The 25911-nt window shown below is 39.0% G+C and overlaps 1 protein-coding gene across 2 annotated transcripts in view; it reads right to left on the reverse strand.

Annotated features, from left to right (window-relative positions):
* Positions 1–25911, reverse strand: part of cntfr (ciliary neurotrophic factor receptor) — a 222296-nt gene that overhangs the window by 176685 nt on the left and 19700 nt on the right. For both annotated transcript variants that reach the window (XM_061062200.1, XM_061062199.1), the window contains exon 2: positions 12827–12867. The gene's annotated coding sequence lies outside the window, so the exon portion shown is untranslated. The remainder of the gene's footprint in view (positions 1–12826; positions 12868–25911) is intronic.

Raw genomic sequence — 25911 nt, forward strand, 5'->3', positions numbered from 1 at the left:
AATTGATCAATTATGAAAAAAACAATATGTCAGCACAATCATTCTAATTAGTAAACACAGTGATTAAACGGGCAAAGGTGGATTTCTCACCGACAGAAAGTTATGTTTTGACTTCATGAAAATACATGATCAAATGACAACAGTTTATTTTCTTAATAACTTGGTCTTTTTTGATATCAAATTTCCAAAATTAACTCCCCTACTTCCAACCAGTTTTGTCACAATTTGATTCTTGATATCTTGTTACACAGAGAATTATTGAAAATGTACTGGTCTTCAACCTCAACCAGGCCTTTAGCAGTTGTACATGGTTTGAGTTTATTTCTGGAGACAGGTGATTTTCACAGACACAGACAGCAGACTGCTTGCAGGTTGCAAGGGCACAATAACACAAGGGTGTGTGGTGCTCTGGACCTGGACAAGGGTATCAACCTTGGAAGGGTGGGTGTGTGAGCGAGAGAGAGAGACAGAGAGAGAGAGAGAGAGAGAGACGGAGAGATAGGGTGAGACATTAGGTGACGAGGCGTGTGCATGTGTGTCCTCCAGCAGCCGTGATGCATTAGTGTAACCTGATCCCTCTCCTCCCCTGTGAGCCCTAACCTTGAGTCAGACAGAGAGGCAGGTTCCAAAGACATATTCTCTTATAAATGAGGATGTTGCTCTTCATCACTGAACTTGTCCAATCTTAGATAACCTAGTCTGTAACAGCAGAAATCTGCTGGGCCATTCATTTTCTTGTTTATTTTTTTATTTTTTGTGTTTCATTATTAAGACACTGAATGTGTTTCATATACTTTCATGTGATTGCTCATAAATGATTGAATATACACTTGTCTGTGGATGTTTATTGATAACATGTTTGGATTAAAGTGTCATAATGGTAACAAGTCAACATAATTCATATAATCCTCCACTTTCTTATACCAATACATATATCCCTAATGTTAACTAAATCCCATCCTTAATTCACATGAAACAGTCTAGTTTTCATGAATTGAGGCCTAAGCCCAATTATAGTGTAACAATCTACATTTACATTGTCATTATTTGCACTAAATGTTTAAACATTTGTACCAAATCTAAATACACTTCATTAGAAAAGGAAGCACATAAAGAATAGGATTGTACCTCACCTGTTTGACTTTGACTTAAGTCTCCTGTATTGTCATTAACAATGGTTACCCACTGATTAGATTCAGTAAATCATTCAGTACAATTCTCTGTTAAAGTATTAAAACCTCCTTTTCCCGTCTTGCTACAATCAGATAAAGCATTAGTGGGGAAAAGAAGTTTCATTACATGCCTCTGCTTCATTGTGAAATACTGTGTTCTGCCTCAGAGTCATTTCTTTCATTAAGGAACCTGGGTCATTATTGGCCCAAGTATAACGAAACTCACAATTGAAATTATTCATCTTGAATACATTTAGTAATAATGGGTATAATTCCCCATCTTATTTCCCCACATTAAAAAATACTATTCCCAGAGCCCATTAAGAAACTTAATCATCACGGGCTGAAATACACCGCGGAAAGATAATTACAGTTGATGATATTCACAGATAAGTCAAGGAAGATCAGATGATTTTTTTTCCCCTTCTTTCTTTTAGTTTTTACTTTCTGCAGTTTCTTCTGCAGCTTTTTGACTCTCAACCCACTGCTATCTGTCTCAGTTAAGGTTTTTACAGTGTTGGGGAGCCAGTGATTGGGAAAAAAGTGTCAGAAGAAGAAAGAGAACAAGATAAAACGAGGTGAAACCAGAATAAAAAAAACTATGAAAAGGTATAAAAATAGACTTGTGGGAGGCAGAACAGTAAATCATTTACAGGGTAAGGTCATCCAGGTTGAAATATTCATTATTAGTGTCAAGTCGAAGCTTTTAGAGCTTGGAATATGTTTTTATTCTCTCCTCATTTGATGTTTATGTTCTGCTGAATTATGCATTCAAATGAATTCTATAAAGCCTCTTTGTTTGTTCTTTTTGTTGTTGTTTTGAAAAGGAGTTTCTCTTGCATAGTTCTAAAGCTTTCAGGGTTTAAGGTTTGAATCCCCAATGGAGTCCCCCTGTTGTAAATGTGAATGGACCCAGGACAATGTGAGGCACACTGGGAATAAACAGCAGGTATATTCTTGCAGTATTAGATACAGGAAATACAAACATGACAGGTTGACATTTACCTTTAAGGCATTTAGCCGGCACAGTGCACAACCATTAGCTACATAATACTTTAACGAGACATGTGACATTTTGACGGACACTGGTTATTTTAGGGATCAAATGTGTGAGATCTCTTGTGGAATGGGTTCTCTGTTATAAAATGTATAGTTCTAGGTTTTCATACACAGAGCTCAGCAAGCAAAAGTTTGCTGTCAAGTCCAGTGGAGGAATGCTAGGTGCATGTTTGTAACAACAATTTTGCATTTACAGATTTCCCAGTGCTCTCTCTTAAGCCTTCATCCGCCCTTTTCTTCTCCTCCTTTCTTTTTTTCACATCAATATTATTCTCCACATCCATATCCCATCTCCCTTCCATGTACATTTTCTACTGTACAATCATCTAACATCCCTCTTTTTTTCCTTTTGCCTCTTCCTTCCTCTCCTCCACTTCACTCCTTTTTCTCTTTGTCTCTCTATTATGTTCTTCTTCCTCTCCTCTCTTTGCTGGGTGTCCTGTTCCCACTCTCTCTGGGAGTAGCAGACCTCCTGACGGCTTAGTATTGATCCTGCTATCTCTCCCTCTTGCTATCTCTCTTTCTCTTTCCCTTGCTCTCGCTTTCTGTCTTACACACTCATACACACACACACACACACACACACACACACACACACACACACACACACACACACACACACACACACACACACACACACACATGCATTAGGGTGACAAGATAAAAGGGTTTGTATGCCCCAAGGCAACTCCAGCTAAACATGAGACCAGATGCTCTGAGCCAGTAGTATATGTATCAAAAACAGAAACATTTAACAAACCCCAGACTGTGAACACATTCCCATATCTCTGACAGGAACCGTCTCCCAATTTCCATTAGATTTATTTACAACAAGCTTATTTTTAAGCTCCCTCCATGTGAAAAATCATGGATCTTGTTGAATTGCTGTGGTCGAAACATCCTTCAACTGTTGCCTCAGACAGCTTAAGGCAATCAGCACACTCTAGTCTGTGAAGGAACATTTCCGGATAATAATGCTATTTATAACCTTTGCCTTTGGGGGAATATTTGACTCTAACTGGAATAACTTCCTTGTTTTCCTCTAAAAGATTGTTCGAGCAAACCTGTCTTGGGGACAGTCTGTAATTCATGAGTAAATAAACTAAAACTGGGAGAAGGAAAACATTGAGACTCAGGTCTGCTTTATACCCATTATTTTATCTTCAGATTACTAACGAGGGACTCAAAGATATTTTTTTTAAAATCACAAAGTAGAGGGTTTGCAAGTAAAACAAAAACACAAAATTGAAATGACCAACACAATGCCAAAGCAATATTACTCACATGCACACCTGCACGACTTTCAAATATTTCAGAGTTAGAGCTGTTTTGCAAAACAAAGGAAAATAAGGAGGGCCAAAGCCTATAAAAAAGACTATGTTTCTCTGATTTAAAGTCTGACTGTCACAAACTTAGCTAAAGATATGTTGTAACCCCAATGTGAGGATATTTTGTGCTGACAAACACTACACACTCATCATCCTGACAAAGCAAGAAGCATCGGGACGCAATAGGCAATCTGTAAGCATGCCTAAGCACCAGTAGCAGAGCAAGTGTGGGGGCAGAAGGTGCGGCCGCCCCGGGCCCACTGTTGTCTCAAGGGGCCCACTTTGAGCCAAATTTAACATGTATTTTGTTATTTAGTTGAATTTTCTAATAAAGTTAGTTTGACTAGGTCTGAGTCTCTCTTTTCTTTTGCCGCAATCAAGACACACAATGTATTTTGTAGAGCAGAGAGGGGCCCCCCTCCACTGCCAAGGGGGTTCTCAACTTCAGCAGCAAACAGCACCAGCAGGGTGCTGTGGCCTGTTTGTAATGTCATTGATTCCACCTCTTAGCACCCCCTTTGCTGGGCCCCTGCTGCTGTCTGGAGTTTTAAAAACCTAGTCGTCTGTCTGCTTTATTTCTGTTTACCTCGCAGTTTTTCGTAACATTAAAAGTGTAAAAAACTAAATAAAAAATGTTTTCTCATTGACAACTCAACCCTCGACAACTCAACCTGGCAAGTCTCCTCCCGTTGCTAGCTCCACTAACGTAAACACTACTAGCCAAGCAAATAAACATGTTAGCGAGGAGCACCCAGCTAGCTCCGTGCAGGAAAGCAACAGTGCTGATGAAAACTTAATTGGTAAATTGTTTCATCATTATTTGAGATTACGCTTAGATGCTGGTCTTTTGTTTGTGGGTGCATGTGTTGTAGATCGCCATGTCTGCTTGGTTATCGTACTATATGAACGGCAGGCCATTGCTTGCACACTGTTTACAAAGTTTGTTGTGGTGCGTGGGTTGATAATGTGTGGTTTTATTGTATTGTCTATTTGGCTGTGTGGCTGGATGAGCGTCCAACTTCACTGAATGTCAAACTGTAGTCGCCTTCTATCTTTGGTTTCCCGTCTGGCTAATTAAGTCTGCTTTACTTGTTTAATCAGTGGAATATGTGCACAGACATATCAGCACTTGTTCTGCTTAAATATCAGCAGGTCACTCACTGATAAGTCCCTGTCACTGTAACAGCACCCTTTGTAATCTGCAGCGGCATTTCTCTTGTATCTCCATACAGCCGATATTATACCATAAATGCTATACTATATTACTATATAGGTTACAGCATATGCTATATAGCCTATAGACAGTTTAAGGGCCCACTATTGGTCCCCGCCCCCTCTGCAATGAGCCATAGGCTCCGCGCCTGCTAAGCACGCTTCACCCCTAAAGTCCAGTTTGTTTGACGAGTGTGAGTGCTCCGATCTGTGCTCAGGCACGATACACTTCCTTGGCACGGCACGCTTGGAAGAGGTGTGCTTCAGCACGGTACACTTCATGGACGAGCACAAGCACGGGTATACAACGTGGACAACCTTCATTATGGAGAAACGCTGCAGTGTTATGAATCTGACTAACATGACTCAAAATAAAAAACAATATCAAACAAATACATTTGACATTTAAAATGCATTTTAATAATCAGATTCTGTTTTTATTGCCAAGTACATTTACACATACAAGGAATTTGACTTTTGTGTTTTGGAGCAATAACTCTGACCTAATGTTAATGAAATTTAGATTGCAACCTTTCTCTTTTCCTTCTTGCATACGTATCATTTAAATCATGATGCTTTTGTTCAAAGCAACTTTCATCAGAGTAGATACCTGCATTTCAGATGGAAATACAAGCCATAACCATGGCAATGGTAGTCTCATGCCATATCCACTGCACCCCAAAGCTAACAAGGCTGTCAGGAATCAATACCTGGCATGAGAAACGATGTGACTTTCAGCTGCTGTGGCCACATCAATCACACTATTACCATTAGCTCATCTCTAGACACCACCTTGGGCTTTTCTCCCCTGCCCTCCATCCTCTCTCCACTTCCATGTCACTGTTTTCCCTCTCCTCCTCTTCAGTCTCTTCCTAACTCTCTCCTTCTCTCTCTTTCCCCCTCCTCTCCACCTCTCCATGCTGCTCAGCGGATGCCCCTTGTCACAGCTCCTATTTCAGCCTTCTGAAGTTTCCTAATTGATCGCAATTAGAGCCACAAAGGGATAGGGTGTGGGGGGGCAGACAAACAGTAATGGGGAGAGAAAGTGTCTATGTATATATGTGTATGACAGACGATCTCAAGGAGAGAGAGAAAGAGAGAGAGAGACAGTGAGAGATTCAAATCAATGAGCCTGTTTTGAGAGTGGTTGTATTAGTAACTGGACTACAATAGACCACATACGAGGTAATAACACAAGACACAGGGGTTATTACAGTAACACAGACAATAAGGGACAGAGCTAGTCCCCCGTAGAAACAACACAGAGTAGCAATGAATGATAACTGACACTTAATAAAGGCTAAGGTATAAAGGGTTTAACACAGAAAGTATTTTGCCGAACACAATTGAGTGTAAAAAAGTAACACGTGCTTGTAAATGCCCTTTTGGCTAAAGCGTCTTTTGAGCTGTGAACTCTGCCAGGTTCAACGCACATCACAGTACACTGCACCAAAAGTTCAAAGTTGAATTTCAACCAGGTTGAACTTAGGTTGCGGCAGTCTCTCAACAATGTGCTCTGCTGCAGTTGAGCATTGTTTGATACATGGAAATGCCGTTTTTGCACACCAAAGGCCTTTGGGGGAAAAAAGTGTTTTGAGATTGCAGTGATGCTGTTGTTGCTTTGAATATGAATGGGTTTTAAGTCTATCTTCGAAGTGTTCAAATAATCCTTTAACCTGCACAACTAAAAGTGGACAATTTAAATATCTGTTTTTGTTTAAAGTAAGATTATTTCTTAAAAATATAGACACATTTTGAAAAGATCTCTTCTTTTCTCATCATCTAAAATAATTTACCATATTATATCGAATATATATATATTTATTTTACCTTTTACCGTGGTGTGCTGCCCATTAGTACAGCATGTCTGAAGGACTACGTTCTTCAAATAGATGTTCTGAAATGTCAAGTGATGGTAACATATGACTTCGGGAGAGCTGTCCAGTCTGTAGTATCAGCTACTTTGTCAGCAAGTTGCAAATCAGCCTACAATTGTGCTGCGCTTTCCTCATTCATCTTGTCCACTCTACTTCTCCTGCCTTCTCCTTCAACTTTATGCAAGCATATATCCAGTCACCATCTTCTTCTTCTCTGATCTGGTATCATCACAATGCTGTGTGCTAACAGGGATAGACACTAATGTGATGTGAGACTGCTTGTTGTTTGTCTGCCTCCACTGGTTTCTCCTTCTTAAGTACATGTGGTTAAGCATCAAACTTGTCTTTCAATGATATGAAGACTACTACAACATATCTTGCACTACACTTACACTCCTATTTGTTTGTCAAAGTATTTTCCAGACATAACTTTTCCTGGTCACAGTGGATATGGTTCATGTGCTAGCCTTTTGGAGATATGACTTAGTTAGCTGTCGTAAAACAGTTGTTGCTGTAATCTGGCTCCCTAGGCGAATATGTGTTGATCAAAAATGAAGCCTTGGCTGGAGAAGTTACCTCTGTATACCGTTTATTAATGTCAGTTCTGCGAACACAGAAAGCTTAGTTTCACATGTAATGCTAAATGAGATGAACTATTGTAGCCTCAACAATGTGTGCACAGTTGCAGTAGTATTGAGCATTTCTGTAATAATGACGTCAACAATGAGTAGCTTACTCGAGTACTAGTCCCTATCCCTAACATACCATAATCTGATAAAGTGCACGATGGAAACCATAGCTTTCTTTCTTCATTCTTCATTGCAAAAACAATGAACGCTCTAGCTTTTCTTTTTTAATACCACTAACACAGGCTTACCTTTGCTATGTATCGGTTGGTTTTCAATGACACTGAAAAACAGATTTTTTTTTTTTTGCTAAGTATTATCTGCTTCAACTCTTAATGAACAGTCAGATTGGTTTTTAACAAGAAAAAGGATTGGTTTGAATAAAACTTAATGAAAAACACCTCACTTGGCATGGCTTGAATGGCTTGTGATTCTTGAGAGCTAAAAGGAAAAAAGAATTGAGGGTGGAATGATACACAGGAGATAGAAGAGATAGGGATGAAATCATGAGAGGTTGATTTCTGTGAGAAATGTTGCAGACATGAGTGAGAGAGACAGAGAGCAAAGGATTTGTAATAGAGAGATAGAGAGACAGAATGACAAAGAGGAAGAATAACAATAGTGCCAAAGCCTCTTCCATCCTCCTTGCAAACGTCCCTGATCCCCGTTTTTCTCTCATTTAAATTCCTTTCCATTGTCATTGCAATCCATGCCTAACCCCCCACTGCCAGGCAAATACACACACACAGACAAACACTCACAGACATTAGAGTGCACATGCATTGACCTCCAGCAGAAGCCAGGGCGATCCCAGGGAGCCAGGCTCACACATCTTTGCTAATCCCTATCAATGGGCACACACATGCACACGCTCACTGTGTTTGCTGGAAAGATAGGCTCAAGTTTCCCCAGACTACAGATGTCAATGTGACCCTAGCCATGCTAACATGGGTGTGGAATAGCAAGCAGCTTGTCACCAAGCATCCAGTGTCTTGTCAGCTACACAAGGCCAGACAAACAAGTGCACTCACTTGTGCCTTACCAACATGTATGGCCATATTGTTAGCCTTACTGTGTTCCCTGCCTTATCATGGTCAACAGTGTTTAAGACAAAAGTACACCGGCTTGTCAGCAATGGTCTCTTACAGCGAGACATATGCTCTGCTTAGTTTATCGGGCAATGCCTTCAGAGCTGTCTAACAGGGCTTCTAAAGAACATATTGTCAGCATGGTCAGGACACGACTGGGTTAATACAATTCCTTGGCTTATTCCTTGTCAGCACTTCTAGGTCACAGGGATGGCAACCAGCACTGATCTTAATATTGCCTTGTCAATGTGTATAGGCTAAATCTGGACTGTCAAAAGAGCCAATGACAGAGATAGTAAAGTGATGCCTTGTCTGGATGGTAAGGAAGGACAATGTGTTGTATTATCACTTGCCTTATCGATCCCGTTTCAACAATACCAGTCAGAGATTAAAAAAAGAAGGATACTCCCACTGTTGCCTTGACTGGGGACAGACTCTCATTGAGAAATGTATGTCCTTTCTGCCTCTGGAATACTATGCTTTTGTTTTTGTTTTGTTACATAAACCTGAACTGGCCTTAAAGAAATACAAGTCTTGAATGTGTGGGCTTTTTGTAAATGTTTATTCTTCACATGGATGATATATCCATCCAGAATTCTCAGGAAAAAAAGGGTTTTTTATAATATTACAATAGATTTAATCAATAAAAGTTATTTAGTCGCTTTGAGATACATTTTGAAAAAAATTACTGAATTCCTATGCTTTCCCCATAACTGGGTTTTTGTTTAAGAGCAAAAAAACATACTGAGTGCCTCTCTGGGAAAAATAAGGGTGTTTTAGAAATTACAGTAAAAACAAAGGAAATACATATCTTGAAGCCTCACATAAAGCGTGAGCAATGGATTGTTATCATGTAATCTCGAAGCCATTAGGGGAGAAAATGTTTTTACTTAACAAAGAGACCCACAAGCATATCCACACGATCACAACCTTGCACACACTTGGTAGAAAGAAGCTGGCTTGATTAACTCAAACATCGCTACATTCTAAAAAAATCAATCTTTTGCCTAACTGCAATTGCAAAACAAATCAGGCTCTGGAACAAAGAGCATTAAAACAAGAGTGCATTCTCACATACACACAACAAGCCCATGTGTATGTGTAAGTACTGCAATAGATAAGAGTTAAAGGGAGTGAAGGAGACTGACTGTGTAAAGGTGATTCTGGCGACAAGGCGACCCCAAGGGATCAAAGCTCATGGTCTCCAATTACTGATGGCCCCACTCACACGCACATGATGCATATGTTGTACAAGTGTAGATGACATGGGGGGTCTACAAAGCTATGAGCCGACCTGCATGCCAACAGGACCAGTGGAAGTAGTCCGAAAGACTGAGGAAGGTTTTATCCATGAGTGCGGTCAGTCATACTAACTTTTTCAATCCAATGAGAGTATGATGCATGAGGTGACAGCAATGTGGCCAGATTGAAAATTGAAATTGAAATGCATTTGGCTTTTTTTCAGATGTCTTTTGGCAGTTTGTTATGTATTATATGGAAACACTAGTCCCAGTTAAATTGTATGCATTACCCTCCTGATTGGGAACATCATGCTCCAAGAGTAATTCAAAGTACAATGTCAATATATTTTTGCCAAAAATGCTCCAACCACACAGTTATAATACATGATATATAGCTAAAACAATAATCTACAACACACCACCATGTCTACCAAAGAAAAGGCAAAAGTGCCAATTCCAGAGTTCATCAAAAGAGGTGAAAAACTTTAAGGTCAGAGGAAAAGTTGACATTTCAATTTGAAAAGGTCATGCTCTCCATCATGTTTTCTCTACACCATACCCTATCATAAATAAATATTATTTGCCTAGCCTACTTTCTGACTTCATTAATTCATAAAAAAAAGCTACTAGTACAATAGTGACCTTTAAATGCACAGTAGAAATGCGCTTCAATTGAGAAAGTGTTGACAACATACCAGCAATATCAGGAAACATAAAATGTGAGGAAAATTGTTCTGTCTGTTTGGAAATATAAATTCTTCATTTTTTCTAACTCAGATCACTGTTAAAACATGAAATAGTCTATCCAATAATACAGTTATAAAACTAAAAGCCAATACTGTCACATCACGTTAAATAATGGATATTGTATCATGACTGGAATAAAATGACTTCTGATATAATGTAGCTCTCATTCATTTGACATCTTTCTTATCCTTCAACAAACTAATAGACCTCTTACTCTCCTCCACTCAATCTCCTGGGTCTTCCCTATTTCCAATATATTTAGTGAGTTTGTACATCAGTTCTATTCAGTTCATCATGACATATGCCTTACTGTAGTCAAAGATCCCATTGGGAAGAAAACGTTTTTGAATAGTCATGACAATGCGAGATAATACGATATATGGTATAAAACTGTATAAAACCCTTATAAACACATCAACAAAACCACCTAAGGTCATTGTTCTCAAGCACCAAAACAACACTAAAACATGAAATAAACCAGATGTTTGAATGTTTTTCTGATGTTTGACTTCCTGTCCTGCTCAATCTGTACTGTGGTAAATTGATGCGCCTTGCTCCGGCATCCGGCAAAAATAGAAGTCTTGCATATCAGCTGCAGAGGGCTCTGGACTGCTGTAGTCCAGAGCCCTCTGTGATGCAGAGACACAGCACAGCGGAGCCAATGGAAGCACACACATTGATAAAGTATAAACCTCATCAGCTCCGCTGCCGTGGTGAAGTGGAGACTGACCGAACACGCATCTGGTGGAAATTAGCAGTGTAGCTTCTGCAGGTTTGTAGAATCTGTAAAGATCGCCACACTGACATGGGGGGAGCAAATGAGAAATGCATTCCCCTCCCTTATGAACTATAGTCAATCTGCATTGTAGCATGGTACTCAAATTTCCCTCATCCAGCTGTTGAAAAGGCAACAATTTTAATTTTCTTATTTTGAATTAAAATATCATCCATCTTTTATACTAGTCATTTTTTAAAGGCAGAGTCAGCCGTTTTTTCCTTACAAAATGAGTATAGACTCATGCAAAAGTAATGCCGTTCAAGCAGCACTTATGGGTCTCCATACATGTGTGGTGGTGACTCTGCAGAGACCCTGTCCTCTGACTGTAATTTGATGTTTTGGTTGACGAGGGATGTTTCTGGTTGGGGAGTGGGTGTATTTCCCCCAGCCAATGACAGTGCGCAGATGAGTTGAGAAGTGGATACAATTCAGCCATTGGCTTGATTCAAACCAGTGAATATGACGGAGGCGGATATAGCAGCAAAAAGGAGAAAATATAATCATAGTGAGGCGGAACAGCAAGCAGATAAAGCTTCAAAATGAGGGTGAATCTTCTGTTGGCTTTCAAGCGTGGACGCACCTGCTTTCTGTTTATAACAAACACAGGCGCTTCACTTGTGCAAGCCTGCTAAATTATCAGCTTCTACATTACATCAAATGTGTTAGGCCGATTGTGAGGGAGCTTGTAGTGTAGCTTCAGGAAGTAAAGGTACATGGTAAAGTCCTGCAGTGGGTGAGCCCAGGAGGAGAGCTGAAACAAACATGTCTACTGACACCACCTTTAAGATCAGATGCAGAATTACATTTTGAAATGTAAATGAGGGTCATTCAACTCTAGCTCCAGGTGTTTGTTCATTAAAGTATGGACACATGCTATTAGTGTTCAAAGCGTTGCAACAGGACTGTCCTGTAAGAAACCTAATAGTCCTGTGGATATGGATGCATGGCTGCGGCCTGCATGGAATCTGGATATCCTTCTACGTGTGTGTCTGTTCCGTCTGCGTATTTCCTACATTAGATACTTAAGTGTCTGTGGGCTCCGGTGTGTATTTGCATGCCCATATATCTAAAGTTTTGGTATCTGACCGTCGACTTGTGCGTGACGCAGGCATTTTCTGGACAGGGGAACCCTATACGCCTCTACAGGGTCCTTTCAACACTCGCCACCACACATGCACAAACACACATCACACATCCCACTGCTGACACTTGCATGTCACCACGGCAACCAGATCCAGCCCAAGACATGCTCCTGACAGAGAAGCAGAGACCACCATACACGCAGGCCACAGGTTCTTTGAACACAGGTTTACCAGCAGCTGCTGGGTTCCCTTGTTGATTCAAATCAAACACAAAACGTGACTGGAAATATGAACTGTTTGATCGCATACGGTGTAAAAGTGATGCTATCTTTATAGTAGTGTGAGGGCTATTTAATGTACAAAATGCTGCAGATTCACTGCTTATATAGTCGATTAGGAAAACAACACGAGAGCAACATTTTAGTCCATAAGAAAAACCAAACAAGTTTTAGCAGAGCCCTGGTGTGTGACACTACAAATAACAATAGCAGAAAACTAAATACAAGCACAACTTAATTTGAAAGAAAATCATAAAAATGATTAAATTGTAGCGTGTCTGAACTGAAGCAAAGTCAACTACAGTTTATAACAAACAAAAAAAGAGAATTCAACTCACCTTGGACAGGACGAAATATCAGCACGATCCTCCTCTTCACCCTGTCAAAAACAACCTGGAGTTAGTATTTACATCCACAGAAAAGCATTCGAGTTTGGAATGTAACAATCTGAAATAAGAAAAGATTTGGCAGTAAGTGACAGTAAGACTAATCCTCTAATTTGAAGACATCTTGCAAACTGAAAATGAAACTAAAAAAGGCTAAGACTCAGATTACTATCTAAAATGTGTTATCCATCTTGGAGTGGAAAAATTAAGGGACAAAACCATGTCAAAAATCATGACCTATTTTTTGATCCCCTCCTGCTCTATCAATCCTCACAGTGACAGTCATCACTTATATTCTGCCTTTGACTATATATTTTTTTATTATTTTATTGATGGTGATAATGTAATCTCAACATTTGCACCCCCTTAGTGCATTTGTATCTGACTTTTATAATGCATGTCCTTCTCTCCATCTGGTTTCTATTCACTCCACCTGCCCATCAGTCTGCATCAAGGGACAGGTGAGCATATTACACGCTTTTCACTCTGTTACTACATACTCTTATATACACACACCAAAACACACACCAGCTCTGCTTCATGGTGACTTAGCATGCCATGCACATCAGCTAAATCTGCTGTGCTGTAAAACGCTTGTTACCACATACACCTCATGCTCATGATGAAGTAGTCTAGTGCAAAAACCTCCCGGTGCTGGAAAAAAAAAAGAGACAATACAATACAATAGAATAAAGCATTCTGTGCACAGAAATGTGATTTTATAGATTTAAAATGACGTATAATTAACTGAAATTAAACAAATGTTGAGTGATATAAATACTTTTTATTAAATAGCAGATCAAACTTGAATACAATAAGGGAGGTTTTTTTGGTGACTTACAATTGGTGGTTTAGGACTTCAGTTCAAAATGTCTGCCATGAGATAAAACTTAAGTGATGCCCTGGCCCACTGGTTAAAGCTCCTTTATTTTAGTATTATATTGTATTACAACATAAGTTTTGAAAAATAAACAAAAATGAGAAAAACAAGTAAAGACAATGATTGAGAAATGAAAACAGAGTGTTGATGATCTGCGAGTCATCTTTTTAACTTACCGACAAAAACTGACTCGAAGTCGTATTTAATAGAATAGTAATCTAGCTTTTCAAGATCAGAGTAATCCAGAGCACACTAACATAGTTCAGATAGACTTTAAAGTTTAATATAAAACATTGTGAACGGCTGTGAACAGGGCACCCACTGATCCTCAGAATAATAGTATGCAACATGAAAACGCCTGATCTTTATGGACTCCATTAAAGACTTCAATGCTTTTTTTAGCCTTCTTATTTAATGATACATGGTCTACGTTACATAAAAATTGTTTTCAGCAATCTCTATTATAATATTATCTCCAAGAAATTAGTCTCAACTCTGTACTACAGTTAAAGATTTTTTTGTTTGTTTCCATTTTGTTGGTGTTTTTCACTTTTCTCGAGGTATCAGTGGCTGAAAAGGCTTTCTTAATATTACCCGAACACCCTTCCTGTCTGCTTGGCTGGAGGAGAGAAAAAACAGTGAAAGTGGGAGATTTGGTGAGGCTGCCATGCAGCAACATTGCAGAACGTGCTATCATGTGAAACATCACCTTTTAAAAGCTCTTGCTCTCTTCTTGTTTGTTCCTCCTCTGTGTGCCACTACCCTTGTCTCAGTCTCCCTTACTCCCTCTGTGCCTCTACACACACACACACACACACACACACAAGCGCAAACACATTCAAACATTTTCCTCTTGTTTTCTCCTGCTTCAAGACCTTGACACCAGCTGTACTTTTCCAATTCAGCAGTTCCTCAACTCTCCAGATGACGCAAATATATTTCACACAAAGAAAGAACACAGAAATAATAATAAAACCAAACAGAAAAACAAAAAATAGGCCAAAACAAAACCAAGTCAATCAGCAAAAACAAATCCCACTGGCCGTTTTGGAGTTCCAGATAGGGGGTTTGACAGTGTTAGAGGGCCGGACTAAAATTATTCATGAGAGTGAAAGCATCATTATGCAAGAAAAGAAAGGGGAGAACAACATATACAGTTATCACAGACAGAGAAAGTAAAAGAGATAAGATGGGATAGTGAACAATTACACACTCAGCATGTATCTTTTCATCATCACCATACAAGGGCTCATGGCTGATCCATAGTCACAGATATCATAACTCCTCATTTCATCTCAGTTGTCAGTGATACTCAATCAAAGCACTGTAGAAATGCTGCATTGAGGGATATTTTTACTTCAGTGGGCATGCAGCCAAATCCTAAAGAGCTCTTTAAAAAGCATCAGTGTTTTCACAATGAAGCTTCTGTGGCTCAGTGGTAGTGTTGGGGCGGCCACTTTACATATCAGCCTCAGCCATCAGTGTGTGAATGTGTAGGTGTTACCTGCTGTTTGAAAGTGCTTTGAGTAGTCAGAAGACTAGAAAAACACAATACCATTTATCACCTGTAGCTGTAGAGGTGGCGACCCGGGCCAGGGTGTCATTGAAATTCATGACCAAATTGAAATGTTAGGTTATCGATTTATATAAGGTCAGTTTGTATATTTTTGTGTTTGTTCTCTAATTTAGGAAAGTGGCTGTTCACAAGCTACTTTAATCTGCACACCTTACTTCCTCTTATTATCCACACACACACACACACACACACACACACACACACACACACACACACACACACACACACATACCAGCACCTCTTCTCTTAGTTCACATTCCTCCTTCTATCTGCCTGTACGTGTCTTATCTTTTGACATTGGGCTTATCATAAGCAGCACTTTTAAGAAGGCCTAAATAACACAACTCAGGTATTCCATTATCAGGTGATATACATGCCTGGACGAGGCTTTATAATAAGGTAGCGTATGGAAACGATCCAACAATCAGTGCGCACAATGACACAACAAACTGCCCAGAAATGAGTAAAACAGCGATGTGAGACATATCATTTTTCAAATCATCACACCTGGAGGATGTACAAAAACACCCCTCTCTCTCTCTCCATCACCTGCAGAGCATGTGTCTGACAATATGGTCATCTAGTTCTTAAATCACAGATGGCGATCTTAAATCAATTAAAAATTATACTTAGGCAGCGCACCCAATTAGGCTATATATGGTCTATGTGACCGTGCTTTTACATAATGATGCAGGGGACACAGTCAATGCAACATTAAACTCTAAACTGTAGGACTAACAGTAAAGATTATATTCACAGGCCATAAAATATCACATTTCATTCATGCCCTGTAAGACGGTATCAATCCACACTTTATCAGAAACTCATCAAGAAAATGAATTCAATATTTTTTAATCATGAAAAATGTTAGCGTTGTGAATGTATGTCGTGCTTTCTTTGACTGCAAAAAGAATTTCCCACCTTAATGATCTGAGACCAACTGGCCTTTAATTAGCAATACAAAAACAGTTGATATGTCTGGTATTGAACACTGGATGGCCTATTTATCCATTTCATTAAAAGCACATGTACAGACATTTGAAAAAGCAGCTCAGGCTTTCGGGTTAACAGAATTTGCAGCTTGCCAAGTCAATCAGCCCTTCATAATGTTCTTTAAAAACAGATGTTTTCAAAGCATTGTAATTTTTCCAGGGTTCATGGATTACTGCCATTAACAGGGTAATTTGCACAAGCCAAAAGCTGGGATTGCACGTATTAATTTGTCTGTTCCCGTTAGTCTATCACTTCAGCTTTTAGGAATGAGGTCTGACTGTATGTCTTCAGACTCCTTAAATAACTTTACACATCATCACTTGTCCATTTTTTAAATCTGAAGAATAAATGTTCTGTAGCTTTGGTCTTACAAATCTCATATTCAGGTCAGACAGAATGTCCGCACAGCAAAGTACCTGTTATGAAATACTCACACATTCAGCTTCCCTTTTTAAATCTAGGACACCATCAACAAACATTGAGTGTTAACATCACCCAGCACAAACAAACCAAAAATAAACTTGGAGAAATGAAAGGTTACCCAGCAGAATTACAACTTTAAATCAATAGTTGAAAGGGTCCTTGGAGTCACTAAACTGAACATTGCACAAAATCCACCGTGAATCCAGCCAGCATTTTCCCAATTCCTCCCTTTATGCTTTGTTTCCCTGCCTGTTCTTTTAAAGCTTTCTATTATTAGCAAGCCAGGGGATCAGGTTAAGAAGATGAAGGCTGTAAGAGCACATAGAGACAGAGGATTTGACTATTGGGGGTAAAACCACTAAGTTGGTGACCTGCCAGTTTATTTGGAAACATTTACCAACTACGTTTATAGAAAATGTAAAGATATATGTTCTATAAATTAAAAGCTTTATACGTCAAAAAATAATATAGATGTGGGCTGAATCTGCACGTGACAAAGTAACCAGGCATTCTCAGTTTGAGAACCCCCCAAACAAAACAGTGTTCAGAATAACCTAATGCCACTACTATTTGTGCTAACTAGCTTATTCAGTTACGAGTAGTTACTTTACGTGCAATAGCCGACAAATACAGTCCATGAAAAGTTTATTGACATAGATTTGGAGTAAACCTGCAGTAAACACACAGGCTGAGGATCATTCAGGTGTGAGACATTGTGACTCAAGTTAAACAACAACAATATAGTAGAATATAATATAGTTTTATTCTGTGTCCACCGCCAACAATAGTTCTATTCTCATGAAGCACCGAGCTAAACAACACACTTCTACTGAACTCTTGTCAGAGAGTCCAGTGCTGCAAACAGCGGAGACCCAGACTTGTAGCTCTGCAGACAAAAGAGGATCCACTCCAGACAAACGGACAAGGCTTGATTATAATCACCGCCAGCTCCATGGTCTGTGCCAGGACCAAACAGACTGATAGACAGTTATGTTGTTGACCACATGCTTCATATCAACTCTTAAGTCTGTTGCCTTTAGCAAACTAAATAGTAAATTACCTACATATTGAAAATGACGAGGTTACGTAGAATTTGCTAATTGTTTCCTCTCACACTGCCACAGCAACTCTTAATAATGGGAACATAAATATTATTAGCAAAAATAAATGTAACACTAAAGTCACTTTCCCAATAGTTACGTTTACAAAGCAGCAACTCAGTTAGTAACTCAGTTACATTTACACTGGGTTTGTGCAACTGAGAGACAATTACTTCATCTCACACTTTGAGAGAAAAATAACAGCGAAAATCCCGAAAAGCAAGATTTATAGAGAGACAACAATATAAGGATGATAAAGTAAGGATGTAATAAGTGAAAAGAGCAAACTGGAGGCTGAAAGTTCAGACTATAAGGCTCATAATCTGCTTCATAACTGTCCTCTGACATCACTGCAGCAGATGCTTTATCTTGGATGCTCTGTCTGTCTGGGGTCTCTCTGTCATACTGTAATGTAATGAAAACAGAGTGGACGCAGTGAGGAGGGAAGCAACGGATGATTTAGTACAGCAATGTTCATAAAGAGGGAAGTGAGTGAAAAAAAAGGTTCTGTACTAAAACAGAAGAAGGAAAAGCTACACAGTGTAGAAAGAGTATTCTTGGCAAGATACGTGTGTGTGTGTGTACGTGTGTGTGTACGTGTGTGTACGTGTGTGTGTACGTGTGTGTACGTGTGTGTGTGTGTGTGTGTGTGTGTGTGTTTTATACAGTCAACAAAACATTTTGTAAAAAGCTTTTGTAAACGTCACTTCCAAATTCCTTATGTACATAAAAAATTCAAGTGAATATATTGTGTTTATGAGCAGCTCTGCTTTGTTTACTGAATTGCGACCTTGGCATGGACTGACTTGGTCATCAAACTACAAATGTGCTGGCTGTGAGGTAAAAGATGGGATAACTTTATGTTTAAATTGAAAGGCTTGGTTTAAAAGTTTAAAATGTAGGCGGACTGCTCTGTAGTATGTTATGTTCTTATGTAACCGCATTGTTTTCAGTGTTCATAAAACACACTCATTGGGCTTATTCAACATCCTTTAGAACTGAGTATACAGCTAAACCCAGGGAACAATTACATTTTTAAAGGTAATAATCAACAATGGAAAATAATACCCAGATGCATAGTTTGGCGTTAATTAAGTTGTAGGAAGTTAATATAGAGCACAAACTTTAAGTACCACAGATGTTAGAAGTTTTGTCTTAAGATTTCCCACTAATTATACTGTAGAAATAAATAAGAGTTATTTTAAACCTGAGTTTATTCACCTAAGGTATAATCAAAACTATACTTTATGTTCAGAAAGTCAGGGTAAAAATGTAAATGTCAGGAGGGGTATCCCTGCCTGATACTTGGATATATATAAAAAGGTATTTTACATTCATTGTAGCACTATGTGTAATCAAAATTACAATCAAAGACGATAACCGCTTTAGCTTTATTTCACCAGACTTTTATTAAACTGAGCTTTCTAAATAAGCCACATTATTAAAAAAAATAATTCAGTAGGTTGCAAGCGTGAAAGTGAAAAAAACACACTTGTAGCAAAGTCTCAAAAGAAATAAGAAATGGTTTCAGTTTAAAAGCGAAAGGAGAGACAAACACAGAATAGCAAAGAGAAAAATAATGAACCCTCAAGTCAGAGAAAAGGACAAAGAGAGGAGAGTGAAACCCCTGCGGGATGTTCAGGAGGTACTCACTTCTCTCATCATTGTATCTGTCCACCTCTGCACCAAAAAATGTAAATGCAGCAAAAGCAGAAGGAAAAACATCGACAGAAAATGAAGCAGGGGAAAAGAAAAAAATGAGATATGGTTCTCTCCTCCGACAGATTGATGCCTGACGTGGTTTGAGATGGGAATGGGAGGGCAAGGGAGAAAAGGGAGGAATGATAGAAAGTGAAATGAATTGAAAGACTTTATCTAATAGAAAAAAAGGGAGGGAAGCTGACAGTTTAGCAAAGATGGTCATATTTGGTAGGGAGGTGTGAGTGTGAGGAGTGTGGTAGATGGAGTCTGGAAGCAAGTTCAAAATTGTGATTTCATCGACATATATTCACAAAGAATAGAAAGAAAAAGGAGGGCAAATAGGGGTTGAAGCTAAATTTGAGGAAATACTAAATACTGGCCAGTCGAGAAAGAAAAATACACATTATATGAAAAAATACCACGCAGAATATTTAAATCTAAGCACACAGTAATTTTTCTCATAGGTCCCCTTTTAGCAATGCCATATACAGTATGTATGAGATTAAGAATTGTTTTCTAAAATACACTGGCTATGTTGTTTGTAAAATCACCTGAACTGCTCCAAAACATTTCAGTGATCAATCTTTTGTTCTCCCTCAGTGTATAATCAAGATCTGAGGATTGTCCCACAAGGCTTTAAGGATGGAGAGCAAATGAACAGAGTACAGAGTATAAGAGAGTACGGTCTAGACCTTCTCTTTTTGTAAAGTGTGTTGATATAACATTTGTTATGAATTGGCACTATACAAATAAAGATTGGTAGATTAAAGATTGATAGATTCAAGATTGATAGATTAGAGATTGATAGGCTAAGAGTGATTAAAGTGTAAATGGTTGATAAGCTACTGTAAGAAGGTACAGTGAGAGAAAGTCTGTAAGACACTTAATAGGTGAGGTGTTCTGGCAACATCAAAGTGAATTGTCACCTAGCATTTGTAAGACAGCAAGAGAGGTCAGCGATAAGGAGAAAATAATAAATAGGTATGGGAAGAGCAATAAAGGGAAAGGAAATTAAAACTCAGATGTGGGCAAAGACCAAATAAGCAGGAGAGCGAACACTGTCAAAGTCGGCCAAAGATTGGAAAGATTGATCACAAGGCCAAGTGGATTGATACCAAGAAGGATAAAAAGAGCAGGAGGATGAAAAGGGAAGTGATAAAGGGAGAACAGAGGAGCAGAACTGGACTAAAATGGGCTTAACTGTCTATGAAAAGGAGGGTGGGGGCATTGAGGGGTAGAGACAGCAGGGGAGGGAGGGCACAGACTGAGAGACAGCAAAATGGTGTGAAATTGACATGAAAATGAGGGGATGCTTGGGGAGAAGCCAGAGCGCTGTGACACCTGAGGTTTGTGAGGGTTTAGGCTAGGTTGGCTCAGCGAGATAAGATAACTGCCACCTTATCTGTGGCCGTCAGACCGCTAACACACACAAACTGACATATCAACACACATGCTGCTCACACACACTTTCCATTGGCCAGGGAAAAGCAGACATGGACAAATCACTACTGGAAGATTGGCAGTCAGGTGTTAGGGGCGGTGATTGGAACCAACTCAGCTGTCTGTGTGTGGTCTTTGCTTATCCGTGTGTGTTTTTGTGCTCATGTGTGTTGATTACAAACATTTAAGGACCTTTTGTTTTTAGTTAGAAATATGTATGTAATAGGTTATATCATGGAGCAGCAAAGTCCAGGTCGTTGTTCTGTTCTCTGCCTCACACTTTCCCTCACAATGACATGTATGTACTCAATGTTTCAGTATAGTTTGAGGGATGCAGGGCTGAAGTGAGAAGCAGAAATACAGATTCATACCAAGTTGGGATAAAACAAGCTGGTACAAAAAGAGATGGTGACTATGCAGAGGGATTATGTAAAAAGAAGCTTACAAAGGCAAAACCTTGAACCACAACAAGAGTAAGAAAATAGAAACCAGTGGAAAGGTTAAGAACTTCATTTTATACCAAAGCAGCTTTTTAAGCATAAACTTCACCTTCCAAATGTGATACAAAAATGTTATAATGTATTAAATGAAAAATATTGAATTTCACACATAGAGCCATATGACATGCCATGGGTGTCTTACTGATATAACTTCTCTCATTCAGTTTATTTGCAAAACCCTCTCAAAGCTTTCTGAAGATTCAAATGATACACTGAAAGACTGTCCCACCTACAGGGAATCTTCTCTGTTTCAAACTGCATTAAAAGACAAACCAACATCATGATTCACCATCATTACTTTGGCAAAGAGTCAGGGACAGAGATTGGATTTTTATACCCGGGTTGCTCTGACGTGAATGTTCTGAGAGGCAGTCTAACAATTCATTGCTCATCTACGGCCATAAATGTTAATTAACAGCCCTAGCTGCTAGACATTCATTTCCTGCTATGGCCATAAGGGAGAGCTCATAAAAAGGTGCATGGGGGTATGTCACATAGGTAAGTGAAGGTGTAAGAATGTATATATGTACCTTTGTGCGTGCGTGTGTGTGTGTGTGTGTGTGTGTGTGTGTGTGTGTGTGTGTCTCTAATTGCTCTTTGTGTGTGTGTGTGTGTGTGTGTGTGTGTGTGTGTGTGTGTGTGTGTGTGTGTGTGTGTGTGTGTGTGTGTGTGCAGCATCATGTGTGACAATGTGTGAATGTCTGCATGTTCCAAGGACACGCAGTGATGAAAACTGTCCCAAAGGCTCCTCTGTCCTTTTCTAATACAGTAATAAGCCGTCAGCACAAACCATATCTAGCTAGTCACACCATGACACCGTCATAAAGCCACACAAGGACAAAGTCAGGTAAAAGTCATACCACTTTAAAAATGAAATGTGCACAAACAAGCTACTTTAGGAGAGTTACACATGTAGAAAAGCAATAAAAGCAATACAAAATAAAAAACAACAACTACAGATGTTCATCACCAGAGTGAGGTAAATGGTACACCATGACATCATGACCCTGCTTTACATGGTCATAGTAAGAAAGTCACTGTGCTATTACACAGATTATATCAAAAATTTAAATAAAAATGTGAAATTACATTTTTGACTTACAGACCAACATAGCACATAGATCAAATCAAATGCTTGGCATCATTGATAGGGGCCAAGCATTTTGTTAAGCACCCAAAATAATAAACTGCGTTTTTGTGTCTCCTATTACTTTCATTGATAATAATTAAGTAAAATGTTGTTTAAACTAAAAGAGGAAGCAGAATTATTTCTTTGAATGTTTATGTGTGTCAGCTCACTCTGCAAAGCTCCGACATGCAGACAGCAGAGGATCAGGAGCTATACCACAATGCAGTAAAAAAAACTCATCGTCGTTATTTTAGTTTTGTAAAAGTGTATACAAGAGATAACGCAATGAGTGTTGAAGACTCAAAGCTATATGTACCAAGTGCATGTTATTGAAGAATGAGTAATGTATGAAGCGCAGATTGTCAGAAATTAAAGAAAGAAAAAAGATATGTACAAAGCGCTGATTTAAAGAAAATAAGCCATCACAGTATTAGCAGAAAGAGTATTGCACAGTATGTTTCAGTATTGTACGGTGTGTTATTGGACACATTTTTGACCTGTTTAGATTCAGATTGCACACCATGATAAATAATAAATAATGGAGGAACTGTCAGTGGTCTGGGTCAGACAAGTGTTTTACACTGAGAGGGAGAAGTTGTAAAGGTTGATGTCACAGGCAGGAATTACTTCCTGTGACGTTCTGTGGCGCCTCGAGGGGAAATCAGTCCAGCACTGAATGAGCTCCTGCTACTGACCAGCACGTCGTGGAGGGGGTGGAAGACATTGTCCAAGATGACATGCAACTTATACAGCATCCTCCTACCTGAAACCACCTTCAGAGAATCCAGCTCAAACCCCACAACATCACTGGCCTTGTGGATCAGATTGTTGAATCTGTTGGAGTTCACTTCCCTTAGCCTGCTTCCCCAGCACACAACAGCAGACAGGATGAGCACTGGCCACCACAGACTTAAAAACACACCCTTAGCTATGACTGCAGGTGTTAAAGGACCTCAGCATCTTTAGGAAGTTTTTTTCTTTTTAATTCTGATGATATAAATGATGAGAAATAATTAAAACAACTGATTTCATCAAGGATAAAATGGTATTATTATTGTATTTATTTTTTTCAAATCATGTGCAGGTTATGTGTGTAGGAAAGGCTTCCAGCTTCTCTGGAAATGTTTTTCTACTGTTCTCTATAGTGAGGTATTGTAAGCATTTTGGGTTGGGTGGACTGCTGTCACCTTCAGCTATTTCAATTTGCAAAGGACTATTTTCCATAATGTTATTTATTCTAAATGATAAAACAATGATATTAAAAACTAATGTATCAATAATGCAACACTAAATCAGTTATAGACTGTCATTGAAGTACCAACACATGTTGTGCTATGTTGCCATGTTTAATTATTGTCATGGTTAGTCCTTCTTCTTTTAATTAATAAAGAGGAAAACTAAACAATGAACCAGTTTTAGTGCTGGCTTTGAAAAACAGAGCTAATGGAGACAAGCCATAACTATCTGTTTCCATCTCTCTGTTGATGCCTCCCCTCCTCTTCCATTTTCCCTGATGCCCCATCTATCAATCCATTTATCCATTTTGGCTCCTCCTTCTCCTCCTCTCTCTCTATCTCTCTCCCTCTCTCTCTCCTCTTATCAATCTAAATGTATTGTAGGACACCACTTTTTCAGACTGATGTCGTATTCTTACTATGAAGATGTTTTACAACCCCCGCCCCTTTCTCTCTTTCTCTCTTAAACAGATAGGAGAAAAGCCCCCATGTTGGAGTCACGGTTCAGCAGTTTCTAATTATGTGTTCACTGTTGAAGTCTGGTCAGAATATTTCATATAGACCCATGAGAGGGAGAGATAAGAGAGGTAGGAGGGAATAAAGGAGGGAAGGAAAGACAGGGAGGCCAGAAGAAGACAAAGATACAAACAGAGAGGTTGAGAGAGGAGATGGAGAGGCAACAAACAGCAGACATAAATGGCCTTTTTGTCGTCCAGGAATGGCATTAGTCTACACTGATAGACAAAGGGATTAAGGAGCATAGAACAAAATATGTTGGTTGAGCAGGGGAACTTTATGGATGTACATAGTACAAACTTTTTTTAAATACCTGTGCATTATATTTAAACCATTCTAAGAAAAAAAGTTTGACATTTATTGTGTAAATTCCTTACCTAAAATCTAGTAAAGGCTCCTATTGTGACACGTAATATCCATGTTTAATGATTAGGATTAGGTAAGGGTTGTGACTAAACGTTGAACCGATAAAAGACTAAATGCATTTCTTTAATGTTTGTTACTCGTGCTTAATGTGTCTTTAAAAACAGCTCACTTTGGTTCTATTCCAGCAAAGGGAAGTGCACCTCTACTTCATTTACAAGCAAAACCAATGTCAGCTGTTTTATAGCACTGCAGCATTGTTTGAAGCACATTTGGATAGTTATTCTGCTCCAGCTGCTATGGCTTGATGGATTTACTGTACATCATGCCATAGCAGACATACAGACATTCATTGATTCTTAAAAGTACATTTTTATCTTGTTGGTTTAAAACTTATGATTTGTTAAAGGAGGTCAGCTATCTGTTTTTGTTTGTTTGTTTCTTTGCAAACAAACATCTTTCTTTGCTCTGACTATTCAACAGTACAGAGGAATCTTGATGGACTTCCTCATATATAAATGATTTCCTCCAACATTTACCTTGCAGGCAGATTCACAAACATAGACTTGCCTAAACCCTAACCTACAGCTTTTTAATCAGATTTTTTAAGGTTAAAACGTCACCAGACTTTGCTTTTTCATAATGAGACGATAATTAGAAGAACTCTATGACCTTGGAGTTCAGTTAAATGTGCCACACACACATACAGCCACAGGATAATGTGCACACATACACACTGTGGCTCTTCTTGGGGCTCTTAAATGACTGGTGTCATTAATGTTGGTGAGCGGTTGCCAGCTGTAATATTTCCTGTGGTCATTAGACCATCTGGTGGCCTTACTCATCTCATATCTCTATCTGTCTCTCTCTTCTTCCTCTGCCTGTCTGCCTTTTTATGATCCTAACCCGATGCTATATTTGTCTGAGTGTTTCTTGTATATTTTGCTGTCACTATATCTCACTTAACCTTTGTTTCTTTGCCTGTGTGCCACTTTAACCTATCATTCTGTGTACCCATGTTTGAAAATCATTTTCCCTAATGCTCATCATCTCAAAGCCCCTCACAGCTGGTTGCCCTCAGCCACTTCACCTATCTCTCTGTAATGGAATCCCATTGATGTGTGCAGCCAATTCAGTGCTCCAATATGTTAATTGGAGTGATCTGGAGCCTCATTTATGGC

This window comes from Labrus mixtus, chromosome 17, assembly GCF_963584025.1.
Source record: "Labrus mixtus chromosome 17, fLabMix1.1, whole genome shotgun sequence".
NCBI lineage: Eukaryota > Metazoa > Chordata > Actinopteri > Labriformes > Labridae > Labrus > Labrus mixtus.